The 17,641-nt window shown below is 44.4% G+C and overlaps 1 protein-coding gene across 18 annotated transcripts in view; it reads right to left on the reverse strand.

Annotated features, from left to right (window-relative positions):
- celf4 (CUGBP, Elav-like family member 4) overlaps nucleotides 1-17,641 on the reverse strand; it is a 127,542-nt gene that overhangs the window by 109,208 nt on the left and 693 nt on the right. The window lies entirely within an intron of this gene.

Raw genomic sequence — 17,641 nt, forward strand, 5'->3', positions numbered from 1 at the left:
GAGCCACGACGTCGGCGGTTCGAATCCGACCATCCGCCATTTGTCGCATGTCTTCCCCACTCTCTCTCTCCCATTCTTCCTGTCTCTCTATAGTATATACTGTCCAATAAAGCTGAAAAAGGGCTAAAAACTATCTTTAAAAAAAAAAAAGAACAGCACATCCTTTATAAATGTGAAAAATATCTACAAATTGGAGAAAGTGCATTCCCAGTTTTGAAACATACCCTACGCAAACTTTCCAAACTAAATAAACACAAATGCCCCTCGGATAGGAAAAGGTATTCTGCAGGTTTGGCTGCAGAATATGCCGCTTCTAGCCAAAGAATGAGAAAGAGCACTGATCCGTAATCATAGCATGCATTCACAAATGTTGTTTTATTAATAACTATTGCTCCCATTGTTCCTTCTGTTGTTGTTTTCTTTCATGACTCACAGATATTTTGTGTCATTGTTTTCTGCTAACTATGGTCCAAACAACATGCTTTGGCAATGTGTTCTGTATGTCAATAAACACTTTGAAATTACCTGAAGAGAGAGAGAGAGAGACTGCAAGAGGGAGACAGAAAGAAAGAGAGACAGAGAGAAAGGGAAGGGGAGAAACAGGAGATAGACATCCTCTCAGAGCCCCTGAAATAGTGAGTGACAAATCAGCGGGTCTTTGAATTGTTCCGCCCCAATCGTGACAGGTTACCTAACCTAAGCAGGAGTGATTGGCAGCTGAATCAACCAATCTCGAAAGCCTTCCATTTTGAATGGCGAGAAAAAAAAAGCACGGCTTATGATTGTTACTACTATATCGTCCAACAATAACACCAGTCTGCACCAGTGGTCACTGTGGTCGCCAGTGCCCATGACAACAGGCACGTCGCAGAGGTCAGACGAGATTTGGCAGAAATGAGCAGATCAGACCGAGGACCACGATCAACACCATCAGTCATGGAAGGACTGTGAGAATCCGATCTAGTGGCCAAAGCTTTTGGTCTTAAACAGGAGACACTTCAGTTACTTCTTGTGCTAAATGAGCATGTTGTTCGAAAGAAATAATCTAAAAGTTTCATTAAAAATGTTTAATAATTAAATTGCTTATAAAGATATCTGTATGACTTTTGCACTACAATACTGTACAATTCTGATGTTCGAAACATTATTACTAATATGCTTCAGGGGAATAAATGCGGGCTAACATATAATGTACAGTATGTTGTGTGTAATTATGTGAATATATAATGCAATTTCATACACGGAAACTGCCTTTACAGATGCGATTCCTATACATTTCGATGTTTACAAACCGCATCACATAAATATTTAAATGTGGAAATCGTCCACCACTGAATATTTTAGTACTAGTGAAATATATTGCAAGAAAGTCTTGCGCATAATCACAAAACACGTTTAACTGAGACAGAAACATCAGAGCCACACAAAAACAGTGCGGTGCATCTGCAGTAATAATCACAGAAGAAACAGATCTCCTCAGCTAGAGATCCTTGCATTCTGGCCCTTGAATCCAAATCCAGCCCTGGGTTTTCCTGATAATTCATTGATGGCTGGACAATCTTCACATATGACTCCCTGAGAGGGTGGAAAACCGGATGTTCTTGGCCGTTGAGGATTGTGCTTGGAGGTTCTAATGGGGACAGGGTTCTAGACTCAGCAACAGGAGACAGAACAGGGTTCTACCCTCCCAGAAACACAGGCTCCTTCACTCTCTTTTTCGAAAAGGATCAGCCCTGTCAGCTCTGTACAGCTCTGAGCTGGTACAGATATAGTCCATTTGCATGTATTTCTTTTTTTTAGAGAATATACATATTAGAGAGAACTACTGAATAATGCATTCAAATCGGTTGAGAAAGCCACAAGCTGGAAACAGCAAAAAATGAAAAATACAAAGATTATTTTTTTGATAAAATGTAAATATAGCAAATGTGTTCATTTGCTTGTAAACATGAACTGTAGAATATATTATGAAATGTTTAATGTTTGGGACAAAGATATTTTTTTCTTGATTTGGCTCTGTACTCCACAAATATTAGATTTGTAATCAAACAATTCACATGTGGCTAAAATGCACATTGTCAGCTCAGGATGCCTATGGGGAAATAATCATATAGGTCTACTGTGTCAAATTAATTGTGTTCTTTCTGCTGACGATATGCACATTGTTCTGTACGAATATAATTTGGTTAAAAGTATGACCTTTATTGTTACTGGATTGATTACTTAGTTTATGCCCTGCTTGCCAGCTAGGCTGCTAACCGCTATTAGTGATTGGCTACAAAGCTTTTAGCTACAGTGTAATTATTACAGTTAATTGTTTAACCTTCATATTATTATTATTTTTTTTTCAATTTGACTCCATTTAGTGTTTGACATCTCTTAAAAACCAGTTAACCTTTTTCTCATATATAATTTTTCTAATTGTCTATTTTGGTGGGTTTAAATAGTAAACATGCAATAAACATAATGCTATGTTTTCAGATGTCCTGCACTGACTTTGAATGTGTTGTGTGGGGTTACATATAACTGTATACTGTATACTGTACAGTTCTCTGTAACTGTATAAAATGTAAGAAAATATACAACCACTTTTATTTTTATCTCAGATTTCTCTGCGGATGATTCTGATGGCACTTTCCCATACAAATGCCAAACTTTCATGTAATGTACCTTAGACTTAAAATTAGATTTTTCACATCTATGGATAAAAGGCTACTCATTTGGGAGACAACAATAAGGCGACACACAAAGTGTCAAAAATGTTCTATTGCAATAATTTTGCATTTATTTAAGCTGTTGCGGTCAATTTGACCCCAGACATAAAAGCGGTCATAAAAACTTAACATAATATGAAGTACTCTTATATGTAAAATAAATGGAGCTACATTGCTAATTGTTACAGGTTGGTTTAGGCTTTTAAATGAAAGACTGTTGGGTATTAGAAGCACATATTGGAACCATAAGGGCAGAAACCTGTTTCAGTTTTAATGGTTCTGGTGTATAAAACATAGCTGAATACCCGAGGGTTGTATTGAAGCCTATATTTGTGCTGAAAACTCAGCACAAAGAAATCAGGGTCAATTTACATACATTTTCAGAGGTAGGCTTTTTATTGTTTTTTCTTTGTTTTCTTTTTCTGTGCTAATTGCACCACCGTCCCACCATTACACTGAATCAGAATAACCTTTATGGTCCTAACATCCTGTTTTTTGAGGCTAACTAGCGGTTTGCATCTTGCTGTATAGCCTCTACAGTTCCGTTTGCAGACAGTAGTAATGAGCACATCCACGCCCGCATCCTGTTGAGTGTTTCTGATCTGTTGGACAGGTGTTTGGGGGGATTTCTTCATTATGGTGAGAACTCTTCGGTCATCAACTGTGGATAGGTCTTCTGTGGCCTGCCAGGCCCTTTACGGTTACCAGTGCTCTGGTTCTTCTTAATGACGTTCCACACAGCTGATTTTGGTAAGCCTGAGGTCTGGACTATATCTCTAACTGTTTTTTTTCTAATCTCTCAGTCTCATAATGGCTTCTGTGACTTTCCTTAGCACAACTCTGGTCCTCATGTTGACAAACAAAGGCAATCAAATGCCTAGAATCAAGTCTAGTTACAGAAGGCTTTCTTATACCTGCGATAAGGAAGCGATTGAATATCGCAGACTAATCAGAAACACTATAGAAAGTGAATGAATAAAAACTGCAGTATTTTCTACAAGGTGAAATCAATATAAAAACTGAGAATCTGAGTAAATGATTTAATTGCAAATGTAAAATTGTGGACTACAGAGCCAAATCAAGAATCAAATGTTGTCCCGAACACTTTGGAGCTCACTGTATATGGTAGTATTGCTATTAATAGTGCTGACCATGTGCATTTATATGTCATATAGAATGTATTGTATATCTGGATGTGGTTGTCTAACGGAATGTTGATGTGCACCGCAGTATGCTGTCCATTGTGACATCATCACTACATCATCAAGCGAAGACCAGTTATAACTGGGAAAGCTGGCTCAGTGTTTGGCACACATCTGTCCAATTAAACACTTCACAGAGCACCAGACCTGCACTCAAAACACCCAGTCATCCCATTCTCCTCTTTCCGTGTGTCACAACGCCTGTTCATATTGTCCCCCACGGACAGTAATTACTCAAATCTACCCTCTGGGGTGGGGCGGAGGGTGGGGGGGGGTGGGGGAGACACATTTCTCCCCCTGCAGTCCTTCTCTGTCTTAACCTTAAATAATTAACACACACTTTGAAATGCGTCAACCGGCTGTGTAAGTCAACTCAGTGAATTTAAAATGCGTTGTGTGAAGTATAAAGGAGGAAGAGGAGAAAATGTTTGCAGGGCAGTGAGGAGGGTGTGTGATGAAATTGGGGCTTTTTGAGAGGGGCGAGTGGAGCGAGTCTTTGACCCGGTTCTCACACCGCCAGGTACTTTGCTTGATTGGTCAGCCCCCCGGTGTCACAGGGACCTTGGCTTTCCACCAATCGGCAGAAAAACTGCGCTGGTATTTATTGCTGCCTGTGTCGGGAGTCTGGGGGAGAAGGCAACCTGTGGCCCCACTGGGGCCGGCGTGCCAAAAACACACTGCTCAGCCCACAGGTGCATTCTGGGACATGGCTCTAGTATCCAAAAAAAGACCCCCGAATGCATACATTAAACAACTATAATTTTCATTTTTAATGTTTAATGGTTTAGCCAATAGACGTACAAATGGCAGGATAAACGTAACACATGATAACGTGATAACACATCTAAAAGTAAAACGGACAAACAAAAGGGGAGGGGTGGCAACTGAGGTACGCTGAATCACAAATCACTGAGGGCAGGTATGATGTTCATCCATGCCTGTACCATATTCTTCTTTGTGCTTTATTCAACTAATACTAATAATATTTTAACAAATATACAGTAAGGGTACATCTGTAAATAAAAGTCCCATATAGGCAGAAAATCAAATTGAAAAATCCCAAAATGCATCAGTGCGTTTGATTCTTTCCCAGAATGCACGTGTGTGTTTGACTCTTTCCCAGAATGTGTGCGCTCTCGTGTCACGTGTGTGTGTCGGGCTCCGGTTCTTCAGGCACTCATTTAGCGCCCTCTCTTACCCAGCTTGGCATTCAGTGAAAAGGAACATGACTCCATCCTCCTGAGTTACCAAGGTAGCAGCGCCAGCAACGTTCCTGAACCACAGTTCCTGAGTCTCACCGCAACATCAGAGGGAAGCACTAAATAGAAGTTAACTTATGCCACCGTAAACCCAAATCCTTCAGAAAATGTCCCCGTAAGCCCCTGACAATCCGAAAGCAAATCCCAGATGAATTTGTGAACTGCATGACGCGGTCTGAAGAGGCCTCAGACCGTAATTCACGGGCGCTCAGTTGATATAATCCCCTTCATCCTGTTCATCCCAAATCACCAAGGTGACCCGCCCTGCCTACTGTACCGTCTGCTCTGCAAATCACATGTGTGATTTAAGAGGAATCTCACAGCCACACACGGTGAGATCGTCTCACACTACACAAGATTCACTTTAAATCACACCGCATAAGATTCAATATGAGATATTGAGATACAAATGCTTTGAGGTAGTCTTCAAATAGCATGCGATATCTCACATACTAGCCCTGCTGAAAATAAAACAGCTTGAGCTAGGTTTTGAAACAGCTAGTAGATGGTTGACAAATTCAGACCAACTCCATACTCAACATGGTTTGACCAGGTCATTACAGCTGGTAGCTGGTCAGTTCAAGTTGGTTATAACTGGATTTTACACCAGGGAAACACAATCTCCCAAAAATCCCACACTATGAGAACCACATTTAATTAGCAAGCTATGAGATTCTCTTGAAATTGCATTATGGGATTCTTTGCAAATCACATGGTATGAGATTTTTTGTGAATCACATGGTTCAAGACGGTCTCTGATATTCTCTTTAAATCACACAATACCAGATTCCACAGAAACCACATGCTACAAAATTCTCTGTAAATCACACAATGGGATTCTCTTTAAATCACACACTACAAGGTTCCCTATGAATCACATCCTTCAAGATTCTGTTTAAGTCACACAATGCGAGATTCTGCTTAAATCACACGCTACGAGATTGTCTTCAAATCACACATTCCGAAATTGTCTTCAAGTCACATGCTATGCAAACCCCCCCCTCCCCCCTCCAACCTCGCCTCCCAGATCCTGCTTTTATTCGAAGCTGCGACATACCATGTAATTTTCATTATAGCTTCACGGCTACGTTACGTGTATCAAAGCAAATGTGGAAAATGTAAGATAACGTGAAGGCACGGATAGCGATCCCAACCTCCCCGGTGACCCAGATCTCAGTCCCGCTGCACCTGGGTCCCTGGCGTCCTGTCCTCCGTGCCGATAAACCCCCCCCCCCCCCGTGAATACGTAGCGCACATGCAGATGAAACACAGGGCCGTCGTGCGTGCGCGGGATGGAGCGGGAGATAACTCTGCGTACGGCGGGGGAGGGGGGAACATCAAAGCACCACCTCTAATCTCCGTACTCCATACTGTTCAAAAAGGACGCCCCCCCCCCCAAAAAAAAAACAAACAAGCCAAACAAATCAGCAGCACAAATGCGGTAGGCGGTTGAGAATGAAACTCCAACACCAGACTGCTGCTGTGCTCGCGTGCCACTGTTAGCAGTAGCAGCTGTAGCTCGACGAACTCGCTAGAGAAGCGCAGTGAGGCGCGGTTTAGCTGACTGCTTAGCACGTTTGCCTTTCAAATGGCCGACATTAGCTCAGGAGGTAAGAGCCATTGTCTAGCAGTTGGAGGGTGGCCGGTTCGATCCCCCTGGGCGTGTCGAAGTTTCCCTGGCCAAGACACCCAACTCCCAATTGCCGCCAACAAGCTGATTGGTGCCCTGCGTGGTAGACTTTCACCATTGGCACGTGAGTGTGTTGTTGCGTGAATGGGCATTAATTGTAAAGCACTTTGGATAAAAGCGCTGTATAAATGCAGTCCATTTACCATCAAGTCTTTGGCCTAGTGACAGGCTGAGATGCAAATCAGGTAAATCTCTAAGTACGTGGACAGTTCGGTAAAAAGGTGTCAGTGTTAAAGAAATCAGAATAAAGGATGGTCCTCAAGGGCCACCAGCGATTGCGCCCATGAGAGAACAAACAAACACGCTCGCCGCCATTCGTAGAATTTAGCGGTACGCGACATGGCGGTACACGTGTAAACGATAAATTGCTCCCTTAACCGGGCCCGTCTCCGTTCCCCCTGCCTTTGGGCACGAGCCAGGCTTTACTTTCCTCTCCTCGGCGTGGCGTCGTGAATAATAACGGTAAACCCATTAAAAATGATGGTTTTTCCAATCCCTGACATTACTACAAGCTCTCATACTGCTACTGATAAAAAGAAGCCAGCCACTACAATAGAGAGAGTCCCCCCACACAACAACAATGCCACAGGGGAAACTGGCAATTTATCACCGCCCTGCCAAGAGCCCTAATGGCGCTCACGCTGAAAACGCCTTCGCTGTCCAACTATAAGCGAAGGGAACAATGCAATCTTTGGCGAGGGGGGGTCAGAGGTTAAATCCGAGGCAGAAAGCGTAAAAACGCAGGGCTCCCGGGAGCGAATGGTGCAACTATCAGGGAAATGACTGAAAACAAGCAGCAGGCCTCAGTTCTGGTTCACCGGCTTTCTAACGCAGTTCGTCCAATAATAATCAACTTCCTGAATCCTGTCCAGGAAGTGAAGGGATGGGGGTGTGGTTTCACAACAGTAATGTCAAAGCAATTAGCAAGACTGCCAAGGCAGGCAGTCTGATTTACTCTTAAGATTACGAAAAAAATGACGGTGCCTGCTGTGTGTGTGTTTGTGTGCTGCGTGGGCCTGTATGTGTAGGCGTGTGTGTGCGCATCTGTCTGTGTGTGTGTGTGTGTGTGTGTGTGTGAGCGAGAGACTGTGTGTGTGTGCCTGTGTGTGTATGGGTCTGTGTGTGTGTGTGTGTGTGTGTGAGCGAGAGACTGAGTGTATGTGCCTGTGTGTGTATGGGTGTGTGTGTGTGTGTGTCTGTGTGTGTCTGTGCATAGGAGAGGGGGAGAGACACTTCGGGCTCTCACTCCATTCCCATATATACCTTCTGTGACCCAAGAGGCATTGATTCCTCTTGAGGGTCTGCCCAAGGCTGCACTGATTAGCCCTGTGTGATGCACATGGTCTGCGGGGCGTAAACCCTCTCTCATCTCACTGCTGTGGCGTGAGCTTCTCAGGATTGCTTTGCTAATCTTCTTACCAAAGCAATGGGGTGGGTGCGTGCTGGTAGCATCTCAAAAGCCTGAACCCAACAGGCTGCCTGGCGCCGGGCCATGAAATTGACTGAACTCCAGATAAAGCTGTTTTGTACAACCTGGACTTGTCATTCCACATCTATAAAAATCCATCAGAATTCTGGATTATCTGGTCGATTTCCAAAACATGGTGCAATTCCTCTTTCAGAACCTTTCTTGAGCCAAAAGCGGCTTTCTACATAATCATCGTCATAATATCAAGCACCGTACAGGAACGGCCGCTTTTGTTCCGGAACATTTGGGAATTGCTGAACTTAATCGAGAAAAAAGGTATATTTTGGAATAGCCTTAAATATTTCAGAACAGAAATTGACATTTTGGGATATTTCTCCCTGTTTCCAGAAAACCAATGGGTTTTGCTAAAATGCCCATCTCTATTTTGGCGTTTAAACTGGTGTTAGCCCTCCTATCGAGCAAAAACCACATCCCCTGTGTAACCATAGCAACACGTTATCGGTAAGTTTGAGTGGCTGTATTTGGTGCAGATAACCAGCACCTCTATTTATTCTTTTTGGAAAAATATGAAATTAAAAATATCAGCTGGGTAAAGATGTGTGAAGAATTCCTATTTATATAAGCCATTATATGAATGAATAAATCACTAAATATAGCAATATGAAATAGTGAATATTCTTTCATTTATATCCAAGGACTGTTTATGGCCTCCTGTCTTTGTATAGGATTTTGATATACTTACATACCGTACAGGATTTTTATAGAATTGCATTCATTTGTAGCAAGCGTTTGATATATTTCATAATACATGCCATATATTTTTCACATTACATAGAGAAACGGACATGCTTATTGCCCTTATTTAAGACTGTTAGGAGTCACACCCTTTCAAATTTCACCGGTGGTACAACAATGCGCATTACCCATAAACCTACTACCTGCTATCACCCCAGCATTAGAACAGCAAGGTGAACATTCCCAGCATGCACCAGTGGGCTGGTAAGGCCTGGAGGGACTGGGCAGTGTGCCGGACCGTGCTTTAGCCTGGGAGCTGATACCCACCACGACCGAAACAACACACTGTGTGTGTGTATGTGTGTGTGTGTGTGTGTGTGTGTGTGTGTGTGTGTGTGTGTAACGCTGGAATAGGAAACATTCAGTTAGTCTGGTTCACTTTAAATATTCATCACGCGACGGGCAACCCTTACACGGAGCCGTGCGTCTGAAAACAGAAACATTTTTATTTGTAAAGAGTTCCTGACACAACAGGGCTACGCTCTCGGGCGGCTAAATCAAAGCTCACGGAACCTGCGCTCCCCAGCCTTCACTGAGCCGCCGCACGAAGCGAGGGATCGCTTAACGCCGGGGCTTTCCCCCGCACCTCTCCCCCGTCCCAGGCCTCTGATGAAGCACTCACAGCCGGCCTGTTCGCTCCCGCGCTAACCTGCCGCTTTCTGCTCCTGTTCTCGCTCCGCTTCGTTTCTGCTCTCAGAACATTAATATTTCAGCAAGCGCGTTTTTATGAATCCCCAAAGCTGATTTTTAAATGTTTTGTTTCAATTGATTTTGCGGCATCTTATCTTGTTTCCTTCCATTTAGAGGACGCTCGCAAATCACTTCAGACAAATTCATACAATTAGATGAATACATCCCCGGAAACGCAAATACAACAATAACAGCAATAGATTTATGTAGACCGCTTTTATTTAGCGCTCTACCTGTTTTACCTTACTCAGGTAGTCCTTGGCAGCAACAAGAGGCCTTCGGGTTGTTATATTAAACACATTTGCTGGTTTATTTGAATGTAACCTTTTAAGGTGTGAGATCACAAATGTGATTGGAATGTTCTTGACTGAACATTCCAATGCTGATTAAAGCAATGGAGTTCTAGAACACTGACTTAAATGAAAAGAAATATTAGAGAAAATTCCTCAAAATCCTCAAAGGGTTCAGTGGGTGTTTGACAAGAACTTGCAGTTCATTTAGGATGTTCTGGTGGGAGAGAGGGGAAAAAAAGCTGATGATGCATTCGAAAATGAAACCGTAAACTTTAGACGTGCACCCTACCAAGCCAAGGTCTCCACAAAGCTGATTTACAGAAGATTTATACCTCCAACCCAAGCACTGACGTGAGGACTTATTTCTACGATGACAGTCCAAGATGGTTTTGAAAGACAGTTGACATTTTGCCAGCACAGTGCAGGCCTAATGGGGACCTGATGTTCACAATATGAGTAATGTTACAACAACATAAAAAAATACAAAATCATAAGCAGCTATAAATTAATTATTCAAATGAGATGATAGTTGAATAATATAATATCATATTTAAAGCCCAAACCCAGGCTCTGCCACGTAATCATCCCCTGATTCCATTGGCAAAAACATTGCCTCTCTTTCTCCACCTCAGCCGATGTTTGGTGAGCATTCTGGCACAAAATGGCTGCCGTGCATCACCCAGGTGGGTGGTGGTTGAGGCCAGTTTCCCCATCACTGTAAGCACTTTGAGCGTCTGGAAAAGCTCTATATAAATGTAATGATCTATCTGTCTATCTAAAGCAAGCTTTCTGGGACTGAATGTCCCCTGAAGGACATGTTATTGCAGAATGTTTAAGGTCAAACACCACTGTGGCAATTACCGCATACCTATTTGGGTTTGGATTACAAATATATATTCATGAAGTTCCTCGCATTTAGAGTGCTGATCTGGGATCAGGATCACCCTGTCTACAGCCCAGCCTTGTCCACTGTTTGCTAAAAGGCAAACTTAAACCCCAGATCAGCACTCGTACGCTGAGACTCTTTAAAGGACCAGGCTCACTTCACTTCACTGCTGTGTGCCAGAGATGGAGTTAATAAAGGGGTAAAAGTGACATAGCAGAAACACCTGTGTCTCAATCTACTACTGTAGTATGTAGTTGTGATGTCTCCTTCTCTGTGCCCCGCATAGGGTTTAAGAGGGCTGTGCCCTATTGCCGGATGTGATTCGATCTAGTCCTGCGGGGGTCAGGATAACTAGAAGTGTCACACTCTCAGCCCCTATGACCCCGGATCAGTGGCTCCCATCTGAGCTGAATTTACCCCCCTGCAGTTGTTCTGCTTTCCAGAGTAATGCAGGTTATGTCCCTTACTAAAGAGCAGGAAGGCAATACCCCATCTGAGGCATGAACCTGCAACCTCTCAGTTTGTCTGTGCACCAAGGCCCCCCCCCCCCCTCCTCCAAGCTCCCGACGTTCACATCTTTCGCTACAAGCCTTCGTAATTGTGATTGGGTGAAATCCTGCCCCTATGACAGTGCGCTTCTGTATAAACAGTACCAGCACTACTGTCTCAGCGGCCCTGCTGAAAAATGGGTCCACCACACTTTCTATTTACATATTTATTAATCTGTCTTTTTTCCTGGGTTTTTTCGCTCACTTATATATATTGCATGAATACAAGAAGTTGCAAGGACGTACGCTGCTTCCTCCTCAGTGTGTGTGAACACACACACACACAGACACACAGCAGTGTTCTCACACATAAAATGCCGTTGGGTTCGGCCTTCCTCCCTCTGACGGTTATAGGCAGCACTCTAATTGGCTACGGCCAACTGCAAACAATAAAATCATCTTTGATTTCAACTGGCTGTTAAATGAGAAAGGTCAGCCAATCAGAAGGAACTAAGAGACTGGGAGAAGCACAGAAGAACACGGGTCAACATTCGGGTGCGTAATGTTTCCCAAAGGTGCTGAAAGCCAAAGAGCTGCTCCTGCAAATGATTTTATGTGTCACACTCTTTTGCCTTGCTGTCAAAAGATAAGCCATTGTCAAATAAATAATTAGTACTTTTTTAAATTTATTTATGAAGCACCATCCCAGGACCCTCACATACACACACACACACACATACACACCCGTGACGCAAACACATGCACCTGACAAACACACACACACACACATACACACACCTTACATGCACACGCACACCTGACACACACACGCACCCGACCCACACACTCGCACAGCAAGGTTGCAATCGCCCATCATAAGTACCGAGCCTTGTTCCGTCTCAGGAAAAACGAAAATTAAATAATGGGGGAAGAAATCGGATCTGAGTGCAATACGAGCGAAGACCCCCACATCGGTTTTTCAGACAGGGGTACGCTTAGAGGGCAGAGGAGATGCACAACTCCAGATCGCGTTGAGTTCTGCCAGGATGATGCAACGGAGGTGTAATTCCTTCCTCGCTGAACGCACACTGCATCAACATCACGCCATCGGGCGGGGAGGAGGGAGGGAGGGGGCAGAGGACTCGCTCTGTCTCTTTCCTCTTTAAAGGGGAACCCACGGGTGTGGGAGGGGTGTGATACACATTTGGGGCGAGAGGGACAGCGTGTTCCGGCGCTCAGAACACCGCCCTGCGACAGTTGGAGCGGGAGTTAAGGGGACGGGCGGAGCCCCAGACTCTGGCCTGAGTGCTATGTGCATCCACCTTTATTCCTGAGGCCCTGCTTCCTGTAAGGCTTTGTTGACTATGCATTTTCTTCATTTCTAATTTAAAGGCCAAACCAACAATATTGTGCAAAATAGTACAAAGATGTTTGAAATTACATTACATTCTTAACTGCCAAACTCATACTATTGCAAAAAGTATTTTTATAAAATAAAAATGTACATTACATTCTTTTAAGGAATGCCAAACGTATTAAACATATTTAATGCTACATGAAAAAAACTTTGAAGTGGTACATGAAAAAATGTGATCCTGTAATTCCTCTACACCTCAGATTTGGCCACATTGCAGTTGGCTTGAATCTGGGCCTACGTCTGTGTTCAGCCTCATTCAGAGGAAGCCAAGATTCACTGAATGCCTGATTGACTTATGCTAAATAACTAATAAACTGCACATGAAAGGCAGTCTCCGCTCGGTTCCTCAAAGAGGCCGCAATGGAACCAGGGGAGCCACCGGGGAATTTGGGCTCAATAAAAACCCCTCCCCCCCCCCCGTGCCACCCCACCCCTGTACGACTACTGTAACCACATATCTATCTCACATTTTATATAACCCTCATTTTACCAGACAGGTAAATTAACAACATATTCTTATTGGTTTTGAGGTCCCTGTCCGTCCCCACGGAGCACATTGAATTAACATTTCACGCTGAGACACAAGAAAAAAAAACTAAACAGTGGGTGCAATTCTCGGTTTGACCTCCGGGGCAATGGAGGGCGCCATTGTCCTGAGTCTGCACTGGTAGTGGTGAGGTCATGTCACAGAGAATTTAACTACATCAGCATTACAGCATTGGGGCTTTTGAAAGGTACCCCCAAAAGCACAAAGGGCACACCAAAGTTATTACAGCGTCAGTGGCCTTGGAACGATCCCATCACACAACGGAATGCTGTTCTTTCTTCCCAACGCTCCGACCGGTATTCCCGGTAAGGGGCAGTTTACGTCAATAGACGATAGAGTGTCCCTCTCTATAGCGATTTCATTCGGCCCATTAATGAAAGGAGGGGCACAGATTCAGATGGACTGGAATGGAGGGGGAGGGGGGTGGGGGTGGGGTACTAAAGATTGGGCCTGGTCTCCCACTCCCCGAACTACAGGTCCAGCTGTGAGGTGAAATAAAAAGTACAAATTACCGGCTCCTCCAGAGAATGTCATAGTACCTCTCTCTCTCTCTCTCTCTCTCCCTCACACACACACACATACTATCTCCCTCTCTCTCTCTCTCTCTCTCTCTCTATCTCTCTCTCTCTCTCTCACACACACACTATATCTCTCCCTCTCTCTCTCACACACCCACGCACACTATCTCTCTCCCTCTCTCTCTCGCACACAAACTCTCTAGCTCTCTCCCTGCCTCCGTCTCTCTCACACACACTCTCTCCCGTTCCCCGCCACTCTCTCTCACACACACTCTCTCTCGCACACTTTAATTCTGCAGAACAAAAGAACAGAATGGAGGGAAGAAATGGGAGAAAAGAGTGTGTGTGGAGTGGAGTTCTGCCCTGTCCAAAGCCCGCACTGACCGTAATGAATGGCTTCTATTACCGGAGCTGTGCAACCTGGGGGGTGAAATCCCTGGGCCCAGAACAAAATATTATATTACTATATTATTCCTGGTTTCAGGACAATAATATTTACCACACATTCTCAGGCCATTGGGCCCCCCAGCAGAAGGGTCACGACGTGCCCCACACTCCCCCTTTTCTGTGGGATTTTACCCTGTCACATTCAGTCATAAGTCATAGCTCTGGCAACCTCATTACACCTCAGGCAATGGTGATGGCAGTGACAATATAAAACAAGTCATTATACTGATGAAGAGGCACAGGACTTCATCAAAGGCCTTTTGACAATGTTTATATTTGTTTTTCTGTGATTTTGTTTTTCAGAGCAGAAGAGTGGTGTGGCTTGGGGCTGGACTGCTTAAAGGTGTTTATGTGCGGGTTGGGGGTTATTGGTAATACCCCCCCCCCCCCCCCCCCCCCCCCCCCAGCTCCTAAAGGTCCTAAAGGAATAACGTAAGGTCCTCGCCTCGGCAGGGAATAAAAAGGGATTATTCAATAACGCGAGGGCGACAGCGAACATATAGCCCGAGTGAATTTATTCCATAAAGGTCCCTTCGCATCCAGGGATGATCATTACTGCAGCACTCCGGTTATTAATAGTACATTTGCATAAAATTACAGTCTGTTTTTCACCATTAGATCCTCTCCGCAGAAAGATGTGCTGTCAGGAATTTCTGCATCGCACCTCCGATTGCGGAGAGTGATTCAGGTTTGATCCGGCGTGTAATTTATTTCAGCGTGCAGTCGGTCTCTTTTCGCCGCCGCGCCGGGCGTCTGTCTTCCCAGCAGTTCAATTCCGACGGACGTCTCGAAATTGACTTTGCGCGGGCACAACCGAGGCTGGAGTATAGGCGTATGAGATTGACTCTCAAAAACGGTATTTTCCTCTGAGCGGGAAAGGACAGAACAGCGTGACTGCCTTCTGAAGGAAGAGGATATACATTTTTTAAAAACCATATTTACCTCGGTATTCGGCTCGTATTTGTCTGTGTTGAAGACTTACGTCTCCTCTACTTACGTCTGCAAATTACTTTTTAACAATTACATCCTATTGTTTGCGTTGAGAGTTTTTACACTATTTGTAAGAGGTTTCATGGTATGTAGCCTATTGCTTGTGCACTGTCGCCTAATCAGCTTGTGCACAGTAGCAAAACAGTGCTAATTCCACTCTAACAGAGTGCACATGAGTCCAATTGCGACCACCCTGTAAAAGTTTATATAACACTGAACATTTTACTGCGTGGTCTTGCAATTGCGAAGGGCCCAAGCTACATGATTCCTTTTTTGGCGAATCCGACCCTGGCGGGATCGCGTGAACGTGAACACGAGAAGGAAGAGCGTGAACAGAATAGCTACGATAATACCCGTATCATACAACAGAAGACGGAGAACGAGGCCGCCGCTTGAAACTAGTTAAAATATCACGCCTGCGGAGGCAGGGCTCGCTAATGAAAGCTCCCGTGGAGCAGAGAGGGAGCGCGAAGGGTGGAAGGGGGGTGGCGGAGAGGAAGGGCCATATATCCGAGGACGGAGACAGTTCCTAGAATCAGCCCCGCGAAGCGGCTCATAGGTCATGGGAAACATGATTAACCGCTGGACAGGGAATCACTACCGCGGGTCCGCTATTAATAAAAGATATCCCCTGCACTCGCGCCCGCTTTATTTATTTATTATTATGATTTTCTAACACATGTGTAATGTGACATTGTTTATAGAGGGCACCCGGTCGGCCGCGGCGCTCATCCTGTTATTTTTATGGGAACTTTTCAATTAGCTCCTAACGAAGCACTTTTGTCAAAACTATGCCCGCCGTGCAAAGGCGCACTAGGTCAAATAGACAGTTGGATTAAATAATAATGACCCCCAAGGTTAAAGGAAAAAAGAGAAGCTGCGTGAATGTGCCCCAACCCTGACATAAAAGCTTTACGACTCTGTTTCTTCTTGTTCTTGTTCTTCTTCTTCTTCTTCTTCTTCTTCTTCTTCTTCTTCTTCTTCTTCTTCTTCTTTTATCGCCCCACTCTGTTACAGTCTGAAACTGCTGATATACGTCCCATCAATACAATATAATATAATGGGCCTAAATGAAAATTACACCAGCGAGCCAGCAATGCTCTCTCTAGGACTGGTTTAGCATACTGTGTTTTGAGTCCTGCGCGATTAGAACCACATGCAGACACCGATGAACACACATAATTGTGCAGCTATACACGAGTGCTTCTCGTTGCGTCGTTCGACTCCATTCTCTCATGATGTTCAACACGGCAGAACAAGTTGTAGGAACCCCGGCGGCTCTCGGCACAACGGGCTCGCCACCCCCAAAACCGGCCGAGAAGCCGGTGACATGCATTGTGACGATGGGAGGTCTGCGCGGGCACTGCCACTGCTGCTCGTGTCAGCTGTAGCTAACCGTTGGTTTACATCTGCTTGCAAATACAATTGAAGTTGATTTGGGTCTTGCCCTAAAACCAATTAAAACCAAAATAAAATGAAAATGTAAACCAATGACTATGCTGAATGCAAAGGCCTATTTTATCGGTGATATCAGAGACACAAATTAAAATGTGAAATAAATAGTAACAAATCATACATATTCACCTTCAATAAGTAGTACTAGTAATAACACGCAACATTGCCCGCACAACAATATCAGCGGTACAGCGTGGCCATATTCATCCCAGATATATAGTTTTGTGATTTAAATTGTTGGCGTCCCAAACGCAGAATAACGACAACTCGTTCCTTGGGCTTGTTCCTCCCCTTTTAATCACAGGACAGCATTTAGGTAACTAAGGCACAACAAAGGCTCTCTCTCTCTCTCTCTCTCTCTCTCTCTCTCTCTCTCTCTCTCTCTCTCTCTCTCTCTCTCTCTCTCTCTTTCACACACACACACACACACACACACACACACACACACACACACACACACACACACACACACACACCTACGCACTCGCTCGAACAATGTATCATGTTTAGCGCTGAACAATCCGCCAAGTCCACCCCTACCCATCAGCCATTCATTCCACCGTGTCCAAAGAGAGCGTGAACTTTGGTACCAGGGGTTTCAGTGCATCTCGGCCGATACGTGGTTATAGTACGTGCGTTTCAGCACCGTGCAAACCGTGCAAACAGCAAAATAATGTAGGTCTGCGTAAGCCGCCGCCACATTCCAATGTTCCAGCATTTAACACAGCCCCGAGGGCATCACGAACAGACTGCGAGAAAAGGCAAACGGTGGATTTTTAAGTTATAGCGAAAATGCATGCGTGACACAAATCTGCTCTCTG

Source organism: Conger conger, chromosome 12 (assembly GCF_963514075.1).
Source record: "Conger conger chromosome 12, fConCon1.1, whole genome shotgun sequence".
NCBI classification, from domain to species: domain Eukaryota; kingdom Metazoa; phylum Chordata; class Actinopteri; order Anguilliformes; family Congridae; genus Conger; species Conger conger.